At 32.3% G+C, this 21,305-nt stretch overlaps 1 protein-coding gene across 2 annotated transcripts in view; it reads right to left on the minus strand.

The window, feature by feature from the left end:
- LOC118183475 (potassium channel subfamily K member 13-like) overlaps window positions 1-21,305 on the minus strand; it is a 345,230-nt gene that overhangs the window by 27,455 nt on the left and 296,470 nt on the right. The window contains exon 1 of one of the 2 annotated variants that reach the window (XM_085819154.1): window positions 13,246-13,380. The exons of the other annotated variant lie outside the window; for it this stretch is intronic. The gene's annotated coding sequence lies outside the window, so the exon portion shown is untranslated. Of the gene's footprint in view, window positions 1-13,245; window positions 13,381-21,305 lie in introns of those variants that run through there. 2 annotated transcript variants of the gene reach the window in all.

Raw genomic sequence — 21,305 nt, forward strand, 5'->3', positions numbered from 1 at the left:
GGGAAGGATTTCGAAAATATATTCACTACTAGGTGTGGTTAGTTGAGTACTTGTATCAATGCTTCATAAGAATACACACCTTCGAAAATTCACAACATTGGGAAATTATCAAAACACTTAAACAGACTTTGTAAAGTACACGTAATATGAAGATCAAAATAATTTCCATTTCTATCATAAAACATAGAAATGAAAATAAAAACAATAAATAGATTTTAAACATTCTCTCTCGCAAGATATCTAATGAAAAATTGCTTGATATCGTGGCTATACCGATTTCTTGGGATTCTCATATATTCTTATAGATATTTTCCTTACTTATTTTTCCCCAAAGGCACGTTAGCCTACAAAGGGGTATTAGTCTCGAAACAACATTTTGGGTCGAATCACTATAAACGGCTGAAACACTTTTGAAATTGTTGCCATCAACTATTATCGCCCAGTATTATATTTAATGAAATTAAATAATGAAGACTCTGCATGAATATATGTATGTTTCTGGATTTGTGAAAAAAAGATACTTAGATCCATCAGATTTTGAATAACGTGGTCCTCCACCCGAATGTGGGTACCTGAAATCACGAATCTTGAGTTTCGAATTTGTTTTATTATCTATTTCACATTTTGTAAACTGCAACGAATTTTTGATTAAGAAACTCAATGATTTCAAAGCCAGCAGTGGTACGGAATAAAGTATTTTTATCTCCAGCGCGCGAGACTCCTTTTGGGAAATTTTTAGTTATGCTGCTTTTAAATATTTTTAGTCTAAATGCTCTTGAAACGCGCATGTAGGTGTAAATGAAAAAACAGCCCTTCTGTTATTCTTTATTTATTTATTTAAACTATTTGCCAGACATTTAGGGAAAACATTAAATTGCCTTGAGTTTGGTTTTAGTACAGTGATTGCTGTAGATGAAAAATGAAGTAATTTACCACAGATTTTGTTTTTTATAATAAAGCAAAAATTAACCCAGCGTAGCATGTAGTGCTGCGTAGTCCTGAAGTCAAGTAAAGCTGTATTCCGTGTAATTGCTCTATTAGTGATTTAGTTTATGTTACTTTTTTATTCTTTGATGGTAAGAATTTGTGTTAGAAACTTGAGTAATTACTAGATTCTTAGATTAATTAACTAGTTTTTTTTATGTATTAGACATCTCTTTATTAAATTATTTCATTTTACAATTTTAATTAAATATCCAGTAAAAGTATAATAATTTTGGAGCCGATACTCTGGCATTCTTTTCGCTAGAATTTCTGCCTAAGAGGGCACTGTGACCATTCACTCGATAAGGTGCTCGGCAGTCATTTGCAATGTCTGGTTAATCCTTATTAATTTAAAACTTCGGGTTTATATAACATTTGCTTTCTCTATATGGCATTTTTATCTTTCTCCATTTAAAATATTTTAGATGAAAATTCAACCAAGACCACATGACGTGAAAATGATTTAGCTTCACCATGGGGGAGTGGGAATTACTAAAGTATTGTAAAAATATTCATGTGCGGTTCGATACGATTTTACGATTCATATGGCACGATTTTTTTTTGTTTTGTTTTTGTTTTTGTTTAAAGACGGAATCTTTGTAGCAGGTGGATATTTTCAAAACTTCACGCATTGGTAGCGATGATAATTTGAAAGCAAAACCTGATTAATAATTTTTTTAGAGTGAATGAATTTAAATAGAAGTAAGGTTTTTGCATTATATTCGTGTCTAGGATTTCTATGTGCTATTTTTTTAATTCCTTTATATTATATTATGTTGTATATTTTCTTTATATATTATATGTTTACTATGCATTTTATTTCTTTATGTAATCCGGCCGGGCGGTAACGTCGCTGAACACTGGTAGTTCGGTCCGAAGTTCGAATCCCGTGAACTGCAGGGGTGTTTTCGAGCTTTTCTCCATGTGTAACACGTATACGAGCCAGTTTCCCTTTAAACGTCCTCCACGAAGGCAGCCCTCCCCTAACGCAGATAGCCCTCGAGTGCCGTAATCTAATAAACCAAACCAAACCAAACCTTTATGTAATCGATTATTGCATGTTTTGGCATTCGATAACACTTTGCCGTGTTATTCGATAACCATTTTTCGTGTTATCGAACGTTTTTACTTTATTTAAATTAATGCTTTATCCGCCCTATGCAATTTTGTTCCGATAATATTGCACATTTAATAATCCATCATTATTTAAATACAAATGTGCCGGATTATCGGACTTTTACTGCGAAAATAAAATATCCCTTGAACTATTATTATTATTGTTGTTACTCTTATTATTATTATTAATTTTATCGTTTCCTAAATATATGTGATTGGAATAAATATACACCTTGCACCTTGTTTTTTGTGTCTTGAAAACGCTACTTAGATTTACGTACTTGGATCGAATTAGATTCGTATATAGCATTGTCCTAACTTAGTATTATGACACAAAATCGGAATTTTTCAGAAATAATATAACAATTTTTTAGATATTTTGATTCTACGACTAAAATTATGGAAGTGCGAAGAAAATTTTACGAACAGTTTTATAAAATATAGCTGCCAAAACTTTAGCTCCTGAATGTTAATTTAATTACGTACATATTTATTAATATCTTTCTTTTTATTATACTCACTGTATTGTTTCTTCACAATTCGAAATTTAGGTTCAATCCAAATAAAATTCGCGTATTTTCTGATTTATAAAGTTTGAAATTTTTAGTAATTTCCATACGTTTTTCGAAGGCATTTTGTAATTATAACCTGTAAAATGTTTACCATCGCCTTAAGGTAGATGTAGTTCTAGGCTTACTTTCAAATAATTAGAGATTTTATCCAAAATTTTCAAAGTAATACCTCAGGTTATATATTGCCGCAATTTGAAATTCGCCATATTTGTTATAAGTAATAATAACGCCAAATGTGCTTTAACCACTTTGTTAAATTTATTTGCAAGTGTGAACGATGTGCCTCTTTCCTACTCTTGAACAATGAAAAATTGCGCCAACAAAATGTTTTAATTACTTAGTAAGTTTCTCATGAAATTTTACAAAATTTAATATTTGGGCATAATTGGAGTCGTAGAATCGAAATATGGAAAAACTTCGGCACCCCATTTCAGAAAAAGTCCGAAGTCGCGCTTTCGAGGCATGCAAAACGCAATTTCGTCAATTGGCCCAGTAGACCAGAAGATATAGAACTCTTCCCCCCACACCACGTTTTTTTTTGTTGTTGTTGTGCAGAGTGTACATACTCTAAGGTGCAGTATATAAATTTTGAAGTCTATTCTAATAAATTCAGAAAATGCTCTCTCATTTATCTTCGAAACGTGGGCAAATATTACGTTCTACTGATACAATTTCACTATAAATATATTAAGCAAGTTAGAAAAAAATTAAGGTTTTTATTCATAAATACTAGAAACACTTGTTCCTTGTTTATGAGAAAACAATTACTAACTATGGTTTACCGTTCGTTATAAGTTTTCATCAATATACAGTTGAACGAAATGTGATCGACAATTTCAAATCAACTTGATACTCGTATAATCGTATTTGATACAAAATTAAACTTTTATTCAAATGCTTACCTTTCTTTCCTTATTTTCTCCTGGTTTAACTTCCTAAGTTTGACAGCTAAATGAAATTTTGAGATATCAGGTTTACCCGAAGAATTAAGAACTATCCAGTTTAAAGATTATTTTTTTATACCACAACTTGTACAGCTCAATAAAAAATTACGTCTTAAATATAATTAAGCTAAAAATTTGCTAAATGCTGTGGATCGTGTAAACAGCATTCTGTGACATTCACTTTATGCAGCTATAATTGTATTACCGTATTCTGTGAAAATCTGCCGATAGGAAATAAATTTGATTTTAAAAATCTTGAATTCTCATTTTGTAAATGAAAGTAAATCAAAAAAACATTTAAATAAATAAATACATACATAAAAAAACAACACGCGCCACAGTCCTCCTACAAGAGAATTTAAATAAATGGCTTAACGCATATTGTTTCATGCTAACATCTGGATATATTTTAGAATGACAAATATCGTATGAATAATAAACAGGAAAAACAGCGGAAAAAATTTGCGGCAAGAGAAAAATGGAGGCAGAATTCTTTACGAACTGAAGTACCCGGACGTTAAATTGATAAAGGAGAATGGAGCGTACTAGTCATTGGCCTCGTATGTGCTTTTTATTGAATTACCGCTGCATAAAATAAGCATTTACCAAACATTTTTCTTTGGCCCTCGGTGACCTCCTTTAGTTGTCATCCATGCAACATAATTCTGCCAGAAAAAGCGCAGAAACCATAAAACGCTTCGCTTTCGCTATAAGTCTTTATTTCTCTTACGTCATACTGCCCAAGAAATGAAATAATAGCATGTTAAGTGTTTTTATTTGACATTCCGTTGAGATGAAATTCGAATCTGAAGAGGAAATTTGTCCCATTATTATTCACATTAAAGCAAAAAATGGCTAACGTGCTGTGTTTTAACGACAAGCTAGAAAGTACATAAATGGAGTTGATGCTTGCAAAATGCTTAGTGAATTATAACTATATTGAATTATATTCAAATATAATACCTTAAATGCTGTACGTCTTGAATATTTTTAAAAGCCATAAAAACTTAATCTTAGTTGTTTTGAATGTTTAGGTGATAATGAAATCAATCAATCAATAAATATATAAAATTGCGATTTGAAATTTTCAGTTTATGTTCTAACACCTTGGTGAAGTTACATTAATACTACAAACAATTTTGGAGAAAAATATTAATAAATTGAAAAAATATTAAAATAATTAATATCAAATAAACTGCACGCTTATCTTCGTGCCTTCATTCCTTCGGCAAAAACAATGTCATGATATACAATACAGCAATTATCTTATTATTTCTGCAGAAATTAAAGGGCTGAAAACACAAAATCTGACTTCTTTTCATTAAAACAATGAACAACCTGTGAGTGGATATGGGAGTCTGTGCGCTTTGGGAAAACGGTAGCCACTTACTTACAAAATTTTAAACATACGTACTGCACCTGCATCACCTCGAAGCCCGAATTTTAAGTTTTGAATTTTTCATTTATTTTACATTTTATGCAAATTTAATGTTTTCATAACTTCGAACGATTTGTGAAATCAATACGTATGCTATTCCTGCATGCAAGTTTTAGGACCTTGAGCATGACAGATTCAAATTTGAATATTACGTAGAATAATTGGATCAAACAACAAACAAAAGTAGTTGTAAGAAACATTTATTGTTAGCGTTTTAGAGAGGAAAATAGAACCTTTCCTGATATATATATTATTTACTTGTGATAACTCACTAACATCACTTTAAATTCCTTTATTTTTCAGTACATAAAAGCGTCTTAATCTTTAATAGCTGCAAATAATGAGAAAGAAATATAAATAATCTTATTTCGTCCCTTCAGATCTTCTCATATATATATTTATACTTCTTTCACATGCTATTTTATTTTTCAATATATATTAGCAGTAACAATATTACCTCATATAACGATTGGTTTTTTTGTTTCGTTTTTAGGAGAGTCTTTCTGTTGAAATCATCATATATATTATTTCTGTATTAAAACTACTCTTTACTCTCTTTCTAGAAAGAGACATGTCGATTCTTCTTCAAATAACATTGATAAGGATCACGAAATGAGTTTTAAGGTAATAGAATAAGATATAGGTGGATTAAATGGCTACAACTTTCCGAACGAAATGTCAGCACGGGTAAGCTAACACTTTGAAAAATTAGATGATAGAAAAATAATTGCTAAGTCATTATTTCATATTTTATTAGCACTACATGGATATGAGATGCTAATTTACGATGCATTTCCGTCAGTTAAATGGAAACAAAATTCGCTTCCTACAAATTTTTCATTGAAGTTTCGCAATGTAGATAAAACTACTACCGGCTGTATGTAAGATATAAAATATGTAAGTCAACAGAATTGAAATTATTTATAATGATTTTTACTGGACTGCGTGTTTCAAAATTAATTATTTTCATGCTTTCTTATGTAATCCTACAAAACAGATAGCTCTTATCCAGTCAAATTAAAGAAAATTTTGACTACATATCTCGCGCTTTGCCGAATGTACACGCTCTTTCCGCTTTGACTCTGCTTATATTAGCACGCTCCGCTCGTCTCTGCTTCGACAAATGCCTAAAAATGTAAGCGATATAATATTGTGGGTGCATATCACATCCATGATGATGTGTGAAGAAGAATCTATGCATCAAAAGCGAGTGAGTGTGTGCACCACTATGATGACTTCCGACCACGGACTTGAACCAAACGGAATTATATCATTCACGGCGGGGAAAACTCCAAAGTAAAAAGGTTGAATATTACATACTAATAACAGTTTCTAGAGTTTGATAACTGCAGGCACCAAGCGTTAATCTGGTTATTTGCATTAAATTCTGAACATTTAAAACATAATATTATTCACGCTTGTTTCTGCTTACTCAGTGCCTTGAGATTTTCTCTATTTTACCAAGGGCTACTCTGTTTTTGAGTGTGTTAGACGTCCACATTGCCCAGGGACAGTCCACTGGTTTCTTCAAGTGCCAGGCTCTTGTATGTACACAATGAAAGTAATAATGATTCGTGTCAGCTATGAATCAATAATTAGTCGTCCAGCAATAAATTATGTCTTGTCTTCGGCCAAGTCTGTAAATATCACCATTTTACCTCGCACAGAAGCCTTCGCCAAGTTTCGCCACCATCTACAATACCTCTCTCTTGCCCAATTATCAAGTTCAATATTATTGTTTAATATATGAGTTGGTAACCAATAAATAGTTTTTACGTCATTAAAAAAGCGAATTTTTTGCAATATTTAATTTTTAATTTCGTTAATTAATTTTTTTCAGACTGGAATTTAGCTTTTTCATCATTTGTAAAACCACAGGTAGAGAATTAAAGCATAAGAAATCAAGACTAAATTAAAACTAACTGCTCTTTCATTTGTACCATTTCGGCTTGTGAAAAATTTTACTAGAGCACTCTGCTCTGAAAATACTCTGTTGCACACTCATTTTATGAAATAGAAGTTCACTACTAATACTTCCCTAATTAATCATCCACAACATTAAAATATAATAAATATGTTAAGTATATTTTTTACTTTGATTCTTGATAATATAACAATACATTTAAGTAAACAATTATTATGCACATAGAAAAACAAGGAATCTTGCGTAAAAAATAACACTACACCTTCTTTTATTGGAGAACATTAATTCAAACTTTCTTTTTATTTTCTGTCTAATGATACTGCATAAAATAATTTTTCTGTCGTCTTAATTGAAGCCAGACAGTTATAATGCATAAAATACATTGCTTTGATTACCCTGGCAATATAAGATTTTTACAGCAAAATTTATCTAGAAACCTAAAACTGAGCTTATCATGTTCATAAATTTCATTTGCTGAAGTCTGTCGTATAGCATGAAAACTATTACCGAAAAGAAGCAGGACACCTTTGATAACCGCGATTTATTTCGTTTAGTCCAATCACAAAATGAAATACTCGTACATAAAAAAAGCATCGAAAACAAAGAAACCATTTTTTTTTCTCCTACGCAACGCTAACAGATAATGAAATACAGAACTGGTGTTAGTGACAACAGCAGACGATTTAGAGACGAAAATAAAATCCCGATATCGTTTTTTCTAGCGGAAGAAGAAATTTTTATCGTTTGAAGTTTTTTATTCACTTATTACTCTAACAGCACTTCTCTTTTCTATTTATGCTCTTTTTTCTGTGTTCGAACGGTGTGATAAATTCAATCTAGATTTCAACTACGTCATTATTGGAATAGCTCTCAAAGCGAACGATTTTAGAAGGCGAAGTCATTCTTAATGTGGCCTTTGTTGGCATTCGGAACCTTTGAAATAAGTAACAGAAAAGGATGGGTAGTAAATACGAGCTTGAATGAAGCACTTTTCTGGTATAAAAGAGATATCAATAACACTTAAGGAAAACGATATAGATAATGAAAATACCCGCCATGCAGGGTTTAAATGTTACTATTAAAATACTGCAGAAGACATTTTTATATTTGTAGTAATAACAGACACAATGCCTTTGAAACTGGGTGATATTTGGAAATTATTTTAGTTTCTATATAAACTTTATATTATTAACTAACATTATAGCTTCATAAATTTATACAATACAAAAGTACGGGAGAAATTAAACAAGGTATTTAGAGAACTTTTTTTTAATCGAAGTGTACAGACCTTGATTAGGAGTATACATTTGCAAATGTAAACCAGTAGTTAAGTAGTTTTCTTCAAGTGCAAAATGTATATTCATTGTAGAGAGAAAAACCATCAACATGTTCGTCCATCTTCATTTTATTTCAACAAAGATTTCTCAGTAAATATATATATATATATGAATATCTGTGCAATATAAATCGTTTTTGTAACTCGAAGTATATGTCTACACGAATGCTACGGTAATGAAGATCGGGTAAGGACTGTTTTGAACACGATATACATGTGTATGTATTGTTATGGTGCTTTTAAGGAGATACCACATACAAATTGAATTCTCCTAAAAATCTAACCTAAACTGTGGTATTGCAGTGTGTTAAAGTAAACCGAAATAACCTCGTTTTGATAACTGGTGATGATCATGAGTAATAATACAAGGTAAATAAAACATACAATTATTATCCCTAGAAATGCATGACATTTATTTATCAGTTCGAGTTCATCTAAAACTTTTAAAATATTCTATTAAAACAAAAAAAACATAGATATATATAAAAAAACGATTCCACCGTATAGCCCTATTTAGTTTAATATTTTCTTCGAACTAGCTATTACGCTACTTAATCAAATTAACTTCATAAAAGGAATTTATAAAAGGTTTTGCAGAACAAAATATTTATTCAACGTATTGCACATTTAAAAATAAAAGAAAAACACTACATTAGCAAAATCCTTAAAAGGATCACCTACACTCAATCCATACAAGCAGTAGTTTGTTAATTTACAACTATTGCCTTAATTTATTTCTTCAAGTGAATTTTTACTTAGTAGCAGGTACGGGAATATAAATTTTCAGTTCGGAGCATTAACTAGCTTTAAGAACATTAAAAAGATTTTATTTTTCCTTTAGTTAAAATTTCCTTAATATCATTTCATTGCAGAGAAAATCTCCATAGGTATTGAGTAGAACAACTATACTCTTAAAACTGATCAAATTAACTAAACAACCTAAACTTTCTCCTAACTTAATGAGGAACCAAAATTTAAATTTCACAATTAATTAAGGCTGAAAATGTGGCTATTGTCTCTGAAAAGATTAAAACTAAGCAGAATTTAAAAAAAAATTGAAGACTTATCTTCCCTTCAGGTTGAGTCCAGGATAATGCATAATGACTTAACTCCTGAAGACTAGCGACTAAGTACATAATCGCTGCCATAGCACCGGCAACTGGTGACCGTCGTCCGAGAAGCGAGACTGGAGATCCTCTCTTCCTTAGGTCTGACGGAAACAAAACCGGATCTTGGGTGGCAAAATGTCCAAGGACAAGACGAACTCTGTATGAAGACGACCGATGAATTTTGTAGAAGGAAGCAAAATAATTTCTGGAGATCCTCTCTTCCGCAGGTCATATGGAACAAATTTTAATGATTAACATGATTTTAATGATACCGTTCCAGTCCGATGTTGATGGATTTTCTACTTTTCTGCTAAGTATTCCAACAGAATTTGCTATGTCAGGTCTTGATACTGTTGCTAAATATAAAAGTGCTCCCACTGCTTCCCTATACTTCCGATTATCGGGAAAAACGTCATCCTGGTTGTTTTGGTTCTTCGTAAAATTCGTAGTCATGGGTGTATAGCTTAGTTTCTTTGGTGACTCTCCGTCGAATTTTTCGATCATACTCTTAATCTTGTTAGCTTGATGAAGTTTAAAGCTTCCGTCTTTTTCTCTTTCGATTTCAATTCCTAGATATGTAGACATTTCTCCAAGATTTCGAATGTCGAAATATTCTTTGAGAATTCGTTCAACTTCTTGAATTGATCCACACTTGTATGTCATCAACGTAAACGATTATGTAAGTTCTTGCGTTTTTCTCGATTAGTGTGAAGGAACATGAATCAGCCTTTCCTTGAACGTATCTTTGTTTGCGCAGGATTTCAGCTATCTTCTGATTCCAGTTTCTGGCTGCCTGTTTTAGTACGTAGATACTTTTATTCAGTTTGCAGACTTTATTTGCTTCTGAAGCAGAGATGTAGCCTTCTGGTTGCTTCACATATATATATATTCTTTCAGATCTCCATATAGAAAAGCTGTTTTTACATCGAAGTGATTTACATGCATTTTCTTTTGAGCTGCTATTGCCAAAATAGTCCTTATCGTGGTATACTTTACGACTGGTGCGAATGTTTCGTCGTGGTCGTGCCCAAATTTTTGGCAATATCCTTTAGCTACTAAACGAGCTTTATATCTGATAATATTTCCTGAAGCGTCGGATTTTGTTTTAAATGTCCACTTGTTTCCAATTGCTTTCTTTCCTTTTGGAAGATCGACTAGTTCCCATGTTTTGTTCCTCTTCAGTGCTTCCATTTCTTCTTTCGTTGCTTTTAACCACAGTTCCTTTTCTTTGGTAGGAAAAGTTTGAAGATCTTCCCAGTCTTTAGCAACTTTGATTTTCTTTAAAAAGCCATTCTATTTCCTCATGCTGATCATTTAATTGACGAGGCATTTCTTCTCTTTTGTTTTCATCGAATATTACGCTTCTTCTGATCACGGCGTTGCTTGCATGTGGCATGTAAATTCTATATCCTTTAGTACGGTCACTATATCCAACAAGAATTCCTTTTTCTGCTCTTTCGTCTATTTTGCTTCTTTTCTGCTTTGGAACTCGACAATAAGCTGTGCTGCCGAAAACTCTGATATGGCTTAGGTTCGGCTTCTTATTATTCCATAGTTCATACGGTGTTTTTTCAACTGATCTTGACGGTAGCCTGTTTTGTAGATAGGTGGCTGTCATTACGGCTTCACCCCAAAATTCTCTTTTGAGTCCTGAATCGAGTAGCAGGCATCTTTTCATTTCCATTAAGTATCGATTTTTTCTTTCTGCTCTACCGTTCTGTTGCGGTGAATATGCTACGGAGGTTTGATGTTCGATTCTCTCTTCCTTTAGGTAGTCTTCAATCTCTTTGCTTGTGTACTCTCCTCCATTGTCTGTTCTTAAGACTTTTGGCTTCTTTCCAAATTTGTTCTTCGTCATGGTTACAAACTGTTTTAACTTGGAGATAGCTTCATCTTTTGTAGCTAGCAAATAGATCGTTGTGTATCTCGAATGATCGTCGATGAATGTTATGAAGTATTTCTTTCCTCTTAGTGATGTCGTACCGATTGGTCCACAAATATCTGAATGTATCAAGTCTAGAACTGATTTTGCTCTATAGTTGTTTAGCTTGGGATACGGCAATTCAGTCATTTTGCTTCTGATACAGCATTCGCATTCTTTTTCCTTTTTGGCTTCTCCGTCAATTCTTATTCCGGTTGCCAAGTCATCATTCTTTAGCCTCTTGATTGCTTCATAATTCCTGTGTCCTAGCCTTCTATGCCAAAGATCTATACTATTTTCTCTTCTTTTTGCAGCTGCAATTTTGGCTGTTTTTCTTTGCGATTCAACTATGGTGTATAAATTTTCTTCTGCTTTAGCAATTTCTATGGTTTTATTTTTCTTCTTTATTCTGCACATATCTTCTTCAAATTCAACTGCAAATCCTTTCTTTGTAATTTTTCGTACGGATATCAATCCTCCTTCTAAGTCAGGAACGTACAGAACATCTACAAGTCTCACTTCTATTTCGTTATCTTCGTCGTCTGTACAGTATAAGTATCCTTCTCCTATACCTTCGGACTTCATCTGCGTGCCGTTAGCAATTGTTATCTGCTCAGTTTTGCTTCTATCCAATTTGGTGAAAAAGTTTATGTTATCGGTCATATGACAAGTAGCACCTGAGTCAACTGACCAGTTTGAGTTTTCAGATTTTCTTTCTCTGGTGACTTCGAACGTGTAATTCTCAGTCTTCTCATGATTCTTATTTTCGTTTTCATCTTTATGTGTATCCTCGTTTACAGAAACTTTCGTTTTCTGTTTATTTCCATAATTTCCTTTATTTGTTTGCTTTTCATTCTTGAAAAATGAGTTACTTTCGTTTTTATCTTTTTCTTTGTGGTTATTTAAAAATCTGCATTCTTTTTCTGAGTGTCCTATTCTTTCGCAATAATTGCATCATGTTGATTGAAATGCTTGAATTTTGTGCTAAAATTCGTTTTGAAGGCAGTCGTTTCTTCTGCTCGCGTGCCTTCTTTTCTTCTCAGGCATTCGTCGATGAGTTTCGTTTTTACGTATTCCAGCGTTAGTTCTTCTTCTGGGCGTGCTTCTAAAGCTGTAATAAGATTTTCGTAGCTTTCTGGTAAGCCGCTTAGTAAGAGCGCTGCAATGTGACTGTCCTTTATTTCTTCACCGATTCCTCGCAGTTCGTCTACGATTTCGAGCATTTTGTTGACATGTTCTTCGAGTTTGTATTCGTTTTCTGCTTTTAACGTATACAGCTTTCTCAGAAGGTAAAGTTTACTGGAAAGATTCTTTCTTTCATGTATTTTCTTTAATTAATTCCATATTTCTTTGGCTGTCGTTTTATTTCTTATGTGTACGATTTGGTTGCCTTCTACGAGTAAACTAATGGTAGCTTGTGCTTGTTCATCTCGTATTCTCCATTCGACGTTTATTTCTTTTGGTGTATCATCTGCTATTAAATTCCATAAATTTTCCTTTTTCGGGATCATTTTCAAGTTTGTATTTCCATACTTGATAGTTGTTATTGTTTAGTTTCATGATCGAATATTTATTTTCGCAGCTAGTAGCCATTTCTGCTGCTGTATTTCGAATTCGCAGTACGCAACTATGCAGTTTTGTTTCGCTTTTGAAGACAGGCTTGGCTTTTCTTTTTTCGGATTATCCAGCGATAATTTAGGGTAAAGTATCTTTTCTGTTTCTTTTTTTTTTCTTTTATTCTTGATGGCTTATCTCGATATATTTTATGCGTTTAGTTGAAGTAAACATATTTTCGGTCTCATAATCTTTTGTTGAAGGTATTCGTGGTTCATTTTTGTTTACTGTTACAACATCGCTAAATCGAGACGAGCAGATGAATAAAACAGAATTAAAGTTCTTACCTTAATAAAGTGTAATCCAAGCTGCCGATGTAAGGAACACGATCATTATATTAGCAAACACAAAATAAAATATTAGGTATTAGAAGAGAAAAAATAGCGATGGTTACAAGCGTTGTTTACTATCCATAGCATAACGCGAGAAGTGAGTCATACAAGGAGAGAATGTTTCTCCTTCCTTTTTTTTTTTTTTTGGATCAAGTCCAATCACAGTTAGCGGGTGTGAGGGGGAAAACTAAAGTCGGAGTTGTACAGCCTCATCGCTGTCGTTATGAATTGCTCCACATGAAGAACGACCGATGAATTTTGTAGAAAGAAGCAAAAGCATTTCGGGAGATGTTTTTCTATTTTTTATACTTTACTTTAGTCGACTAACTAATATGGTACAGTCTCTTTTTCGCAAACGATTAGCAACAAGCTTCCTTAAGGGGAAGCATGACTAAGCCGGAAAATTCTGTTCTCGGGCTAGAGCCACGAGAACCCAAGCTAACGCCTCTCATCGTCGAGCTGAGGTGACAAATAACAGCAACCACAAGAGCGTGAAAATTGAGCGAAATGGAGAGAGCCAAAAGCACCAAGAGTTTGAAATCCTCACTTGCAACTCCTTTTAGATATTACGATACTGCCATGTTGACCAACAAGCGCTAGAAATTGTGAAAAAACCAGTTTTTTCAACCACCGCCTTACGTTCTGTAAAATTTCTCCTTTTTCCAAGTCATTAAAATAAACACAAATTTAAGCATCGCCAAACGATCGCTAAATCTAGAACAGTTGCGATTGCCGAGCTGGCAAAATAACTCACCTCAACGGAAATCCCTTCAAGAGAGATAGAAATCTTGCTAAAGAAGTTGCGTTTTTTTCCAATTCCTCCCCCTCCACACACGTTTTCAACACAATGAAAAATGGAAATTTCTGTTAAATAATTTACTGTATCTTAAAATCTGTTAAGGCTAGAGTCTTGGAAGTGATTTTAAACTGAAGAGCTAATTTTTCTGCTTCTAGTGGTATAAGTTCAGAATGGGTTAACTTCAGTAAAATAAAATCAAGATTATTACGTAGAAAAGCACCTGATTCCATTGTGTGTTTCAGCGCGTTTACAGAGTAACGAGTGAAAAGAACGTACAAATCTTAAATATCAAAAACCCAATTAAAATTAAACAAATTAGCACAGATATTAAATAAAATACACGTTGGATAGCATTAATTTAGAATATTAATAAATTAATTTTTAATAAGTCATAAATTAAGTGAATTTGCCGTACAACAGTATGCATACATAAATTTAAATTTAAAAAATGCATAAGAATGGGATTAACTATACTTCTTGCGATTTTAGTGCTACAGTTGAATAGACATGCAAAGAGACATTATAATGACCATCCGAACATTCAGCAAAGGTGAAAAAATGAAAAATCGCAAAATATAGACGTGAAAAACCGAATAAAAGAAATCTTACTTACTTATTTACCAACAGCTGAGTTGTTGTACCGCCTGTTATATGACTATCAGCATTTGTACTCAATTGGTGTAGCATTGTATTATCAGTAAGCTTAGCCACAAGTTTCTATAGAATATTAAAATCTGTAGCTGAATTGTCAAAGTTACTTCGAAAGATGGGTTTATGTGACCTATTGTTATTAAAGAGATTATGAAAGGACTAAGATTTTAATATCGCCCAAAAGGGCTCTTTTAAAGCTTATGTAGTTTGTCAGTGGAAATTATCAGTAGGCATGGCCAGGTGGAACAGCGAAACATTTTATAAGATATCACATGAATATGCATTTAGGGTATCATGTGCAAGTTATATATCGCCTGTATATTTAAAAAGCGAAAAATACGGAAGGTAATTTTTATTTAATATTTTAATAACATATATCATGAGCTAAATGCAATTTTCTCTAAATATAGTTTATTTAGTTAAGTAATAACAGACAGATTAAATATGAAAAAATAATATCTTATATTTTTCAGAATGGCAAAAGTCTGAAATGAAAAGTGAACCAACGCATTAAAGTGAAACAATGTAAAATCGTGTTTCGAGAATATTAGCCCTTTTGCTCTGATAAAAGAAAACTGTGTTTGATAACAAAAACTGTCTATCACGTGCAGTCTCATCGTGGAAGGGAGAGCGATGCATGACATATAATTAATCATTACTAGTCTCGTTAATGCCAGTATAAATTAAAATGCTATAATTTCTTCCCTAGGAAAAGCAAACATGAAATATTAATTTTCGATGGAAACGATGAAAACGTAATGTGAATTTATAGCTAGGAGAAAATTGTAATTTTGTAAACTAAAACGGAGTCAAAAACATTCATAAAACCTGTAAGGAACAAACACAGAAACAGCTCGTTTTAGCACGGCGAATAGTATGATAAAAATTCGTTACTATTAAATATTTTTTGTAAAAATCTTGATGCAAGAATAAATAGTATATTCTAATCATAATCTCTACTAGAAGATCAGAGAAATCTCGGTAAGTATATCTCTATCAAAATGCCATAAATCCAATACAATTATTTAAAAAAAGTGTAAGTAAATATGAAGGTATTAAAAAGATTATTATGTTTCGTAAAGATTTATATATTTACTTTACATAATATCATACTTCATAAAAAAGGATCCAAGAATACTTCCCAGTTTTTAAAAATAAACGTAATAGGTTATAATTTCAAGGCTATATTTTGTAGTAATTGTAAGCAACATTTTTGTCCAGACTGTGAAAATAGATTTAAATTATTCAATGATACGTGAAAACAGAATTTTATAAGTCAGAAATCAATAAAAAAAGCCCTGTAATAATCACGAAATGAAAAAGTGTCGCCGCCATGCATGTAAAATAAACTACAGGATTAAAGTAATGTAAAAATGTACAGTACGGAATAATATACAGACAAGCATACGAAAGCAACAGGAATACACATACAAAACATATACTTGTGTACATACATACAGTATGCAAAGATCCCTACGCACATATATGCAAGTATAAAAGCAGTATTATGTTTAACTAACAAATACGTTTGTCTTTCTGAAACCAAAGCTACTTAAAAATATCAGATTATATGCATAAACATACTAATAATTCTTTTGATATAAATAAACTACTAAAATTCTATAACTACAGATTAAACTTGGAAATATTTTTTCTCCAACTCATAATTATTCAAATATGCGACATGCAAATTGCTAAAATAGTTAAAAAAATCGTTTCGCATTTTATTTCATCACAGATCATTTTTTCTGCGCGTACAGGGGGAATAAAACGGAACAAAAATAAAAGAAAAATTATGTATTGTCGATGATAGCGGTAAAGAAGCTGTTCATGACAAGTAACGAACGAGCACTAAAAAAATATTTATAATTTCGGCAAGCAGCTGAAAGATTATTTATTCTGCTACTTCTCCACACTCCTATCCAACCACGAGCATTAAAGAATAATTAAATGTCAACCTAATATTTGGCGCTTATGTGAAGGCAAAAAAAATCTTAACATTTTCTACGATGATGTTAAAGACAATGTAATGGGTCTTGTTAAAGTATTATGAAATGATATTACGTGCCGTACTTGATGACATGATGTTTTTGTTCTATTTTTACTAAATTGTTTCAATTTTTATTGCAGCATTCGAAGCCCTTCTGGTTGAATTTTAAAGATAAACATGCTTAATAATAATTAGAGCTCTTTTCAGATAAAATCTTGTTCAAAAGTCATTTTTTTTTGTTGCCACAGTGAAAACGATTATTATTGTATTAAATGAGAAGCATGATATTAATATGAGAATAATCTGCAGGGAGAGACCTTTAAAACGAATTTTAATTTGCACGCAATGTTTATATATATTTCAGGAAATGTTTAATAATTTTTAACTGTTTAAATTGAAAACTTTTATATTACTGAGTATGGCAAGCATTACCAACAAATATTATATTTCGGTTCTGTATTCATTAAAATTGTACGATTAATGGAAAATTAGGAAAAAATAATGCAGACATTTATCAAAATACATCAATTCAAATGCAAGAAAGCATTTTTCTTCTAAATCATTACAATATTTTTGTTATACCGAGGAATAAAAAAACGTTGGACTAGGCACGTTGGTATTACTTACAAAACTTTAAATATGGTCATTTTCTTTCGAAGTTGTCATCTTCTGCAGCAATGGTAAAATAACTTTTATCAAGCTATCGTCGGTTCTTTGTGCACTCAATCCATTACGAACACTTATGCATGCAACGTTAACGCGTTAATTAGTGTTAATTAAGTTAAACGCACTGTTATCATCACAATGCTTGTTTTGGAATAAATGAAGTCACTCAGAAAAGCATCATATAACTACACAAAAAATGCTTTTAAATCGTTCGCTTTCTTATAAATTCAAAAGATAAATTAAGCCACTTATATTTGTCGAATGTCAGCATTCTGAAGACTGGTTACATTCGAAGTAGTTTGGTTTATGCGATTATGGCAAAGGACGCGAAAACTATATGCCTAAGGTTAGACATAAGGAAAATTGGCTCGTATTCTCAACACACTTACGGTAAAGCATGAAAACGCCAAGCAGCCAGATCGTTCGCTTGGAATTGGCTCAGGTGGAACTACCAGAGTTCAGCTATTTTGTCACTCTGCCGCTGCTGTGTTTTAAGGAAGGCAGATTAAACACTGTATATTCCCGCACTGATTACACTTATCTCGGCAGGTGGATGACATATTCATTGCAGCCTAATGTAACGAAGCACAACGGCCCAACAAATTTGGAAAGACTTAAATTACAAAATTAAATAGGCATATAACACTCCGTAGAATTCCAGAATATAAATGAAAAGTGAAACGACCAGCTCTTCGTTTAATGAACAAGAAAATTATCACGGAATACGTGAAAAAGTTCTAAAACGTTCCCAACATTTCTGTACAAAGTCCGGGAAATCAGAAGGAAATGTGAAATGATCCGAGAAATAAATCTGGAAACTGATATTAAGGAATGAAACATCATCTGTCCTGATTCACGTCAAATCAGCGAAACAAGTTGCGATGCTGAATAAAGTGTTTAATGGGAGATCATAATGAAGAAGAATGGAAGACGAAGACGAAGTGATTGTTGGGTGAAAATGAAATATCTCTGAAGTCAGAAGAAAAAGTGCGCCAAATAAATATAAACGAAGCTGAAATCGTCGTAGACAGCAATGGGTATCTCCAAACGCTATAAAAATATTTTTCTTTCAACGTTATATACATTAACTATTATAGTTGCGTGAAAGGTATTTATTAACCAAGTAGTTTGGCATTTCACGAAATTTAAGCTATTTCTTGCATCATTCACAACCTGGCTTTAATTTAACTTTCAAATTAAAACAGTTCACTACTTAATAAATTGAACTGTTCAAAAAGCAATAAAAGCGTAATTTTGAATGTTATGAACTAATAATTTATTTTTAATAATATTTATATTGACTTGACTTAAAAGCACTTTCTCCATATGATTTATAAATACAATTAACTCTTTACCAATCATGGGTTGCGAATTACCAGCCCTGTCCAAAAATAGTTACATATGTTTATTGTGGAATGATAGAAAAATTGCTATCACTGATATCATCATAAAACTAAAAGAGAAGACAATGCGTAAGATAACAGCAGTGATAGAAGATCAGTATTTCAGAGATGTTTTTACCCACGGTAATATGTAATATAATTAAACATAATCCGGAATATATAAACATTATTTTGTCGTGTGTTAAAAGTTCACTTGCTAAATTATTCGATTTTTAATACAAATCAATTCGTTTCACAGAGATTCCTATCGAAATAAAATAGCAAAAGAGTACTGCTAGAAAAAATTGAAAGGATTCAGATTTTAAAGTCGTTTCAGAACATTTACAAGATCTGACCTTTTAGGTAGCATGCAATGAGACCAGAAATCTAAAAGACAACTCGTGAGTTTTCACTGTGTCTTATAAGTACCGCAGAGACAGGGACACGGTGTAAAGGCCCTTTATTAATCCAAATAAAGTTTAACAGGTGGCACCAACTCTTGCTTACAGAACCCAATAGCTTTGTCTTTTAAATCAAAGATAATAGATGAACTAAAACTAATTAAATTTAAGCATAGCCTAACGGCTTCGCAGTATAACTAGTGCACAAGCTGCCTCTGGCCGAAGTTGATATAAACAAACCTATTGGCAAGAATAATTTAACGCCGAGAAATGCTAATCTCTAGAGAATCAAAGCTGGCACCGTGTTCTTCAAGCAGGCAGAATATGCTCTAATTTCACCATCCAAAACTTTCCTTCAAATACTTCCTTGGCCCACCAGCGGCCAAGCGGTAAAACCGCTGAACACTGGTAGTTCGATTCGAGGTTCGAATCCCGCGAACGGGCTGGCTGCATGGGCGTTTTCGTGGTTCTCCCCTTGTGTAACGTGTATACGAGCAAGTTTCTCTTAGAAAGTCTTCCACGAAGGCATACCTCAGGCAGATAGACCTAGTGTGCTTTGCCGTATTCACAATACACATACACATACACAAATACTTCCTTCTTTCTATCTAATTTGAATATCACGCGCACTGTAAATTTACATTTTGACAGTGTAAAAAAACGAGGCTCGGTAGAACAGGAAATTAATATAAAATAGCAGATTAGAAACTTAAATGATACTTTTAGGGTTTATTAAGCGTATTTAAGTTCTCGCAGTTTACCAGTCTGCTTTTGGACTCATTCCTGCTAACACATTTTTTTTTTTTTTTCATTTAACATCGTTTTTTTCGCGTTTACGCCACATAAAATTCAACGGCAGAAATCACAAAATTTTTAAAAGCAGCATATTTTTAAAATTACGGATACAGTTTTTAGTGCTGCAATTAATTTTCTTTAAAATTTGTTTTCAATCTTTTCTTAGTTAAGAATGGAATACTAAGACATAAAATTAGTTATATAATAAATTTTCTTAGTAAAGTGACTTACATGATTATTTTTGTGGTCTTTTTACTAAAAACATGCCTTATTATTAAATTTAATATTATTTATTAAACATCACTTTCTTCGCACTTGCGCGACATAAAATTCTACAGTAAAATTACAAAATAACTAAAAACAGCACATTTTTATAATTCCCTATTAAGTGCTGTCATGAGTATATATATTTGCTATTATTTATACATTGCTTTAACATAAAGGGATAACCTTTAGTAGCAACATCATTTTATTTGAAAAGTGACGCAGACAAAAGAGTGAATTTTCAGACTAATAGTACCTCTGATAATTAAGAAACAATAACACGCCGAACAAATATTAATTTATCACTTCTAAATTAATAGTACCTCTGATGCTAATAAGAAGCATGTGCACTATGAAATAAGGAAAACATGCACAAGAACACGGATAAACAAACAAAAGAGTGTTTGCGCGGGTTATATAAAAAAACTGAATACTAATTTAATTTATGTAATGAAGTGAACTTATATTTTATAATAAAATGGCTGAAAATACAGGTAAATTGTTTATAACATTTTATCTGTTATTTATAATCTGAGTTATCCTTCTTTCTTATATTTTTAACTGCCTGAAAGTAACCATGATCTTAAACATAGACGTCATCCACAGTATTACCTGGTTATATGTATCTAATTAATGATTCTGAACTAGAAAGATCTTTAGCGGAGTTTTGAGAATCTTTCAGACTATTGCTTTAGTTAAGCCACTCAAAGAAGTATTTATCATCAACTCATTGTGGCAATCTTTGCCATTACCAGAAACACGAGAGATTTAATTCACACACATACTGTAGTTATATTAGAATGTTTTTATGCAATAAAATGGTACTCAGCGAAAAGCATCTAATAATTAGGTTACTCTTCTGTATTGAAAATTACTGTACTCATTCTAATTTTGCGATATTGTTTACCGATCTTTGAAAGATGTACAGTTTTTCAAACTTCTAGAAAACCCTCATTATAAGCTAGCACCTAGCCTACAATCTGTGTTGCTCAGATGAGACGCACCGTTATTTAATATCTTGCTAAATACTTCCTGTTGCAAAATCTAAAATATCTAACTGCGGCTAT

The sequence above is a fragment of the Stegodyphus dumicola genome, chromosome 6 (assembly GCF_044657685.1).
Source record: "Stegodyphus dumicola isolate Sdum_Otavi_A_Nest chromosome 6, ASM4465768v1".
Lineage (NCBI taxonomy): Eukaryota > Metazoa > Arthropoda > Arachnida > Araneae > Eresidae > Stegodyphus > Stegodyphus dumicola.